Source organism: Abramis brama (genome assembly GCF_963993115.1).
Source record: "Abramis brama genome assembly, chromosome: 22".
Lineage (NCBI taxonomy): Eukaryota > Metazoa > Chordata > Actinopteri > Cypriniformes > Leuciscidae > Abramis > Abramis brama.
Genome location: NC_139984.1, coordinates 33,757,734 through 33,758,120, shown reverse-complemented (window position 1 = coordinate 33,758,120; position 387 = coordinate 33,757,734).

Sequence of the window (387 nt, the reverse complement as noted above, 5' to 3'; positions counted from 1 at the left end):
ATATTATTATGTTATTTTTTATTATTATTGATGTCCAGCACTTTGGGCAACCTTGGTTGTATTGAAATGTGCTTTATAATTTATTTATTTAAAAAAAAAGAAAAGAAGAATAGAACGCCATCTCTGGCTGAACCTGGCTGATATGCTAGAGGCAGACAACAATCGGTTCCTAAAGTCCCCCATCTCACTGACCGGCGTCTTTGCCCAGGCAGAACCTTTTTCAAGAACTTCACCCAGCAGAACTTCGCCTCCACCCTGCCTTAATAAACATCTGTGTTGTTGGACACTTCCTTGGAAGATGTTAATGTGTTGCCATCACCTGAATCAGCTAGTTCTGTACCTTCAGATGATGGTGTTGGACAGCAGACAAGTGATATTACACCAGAG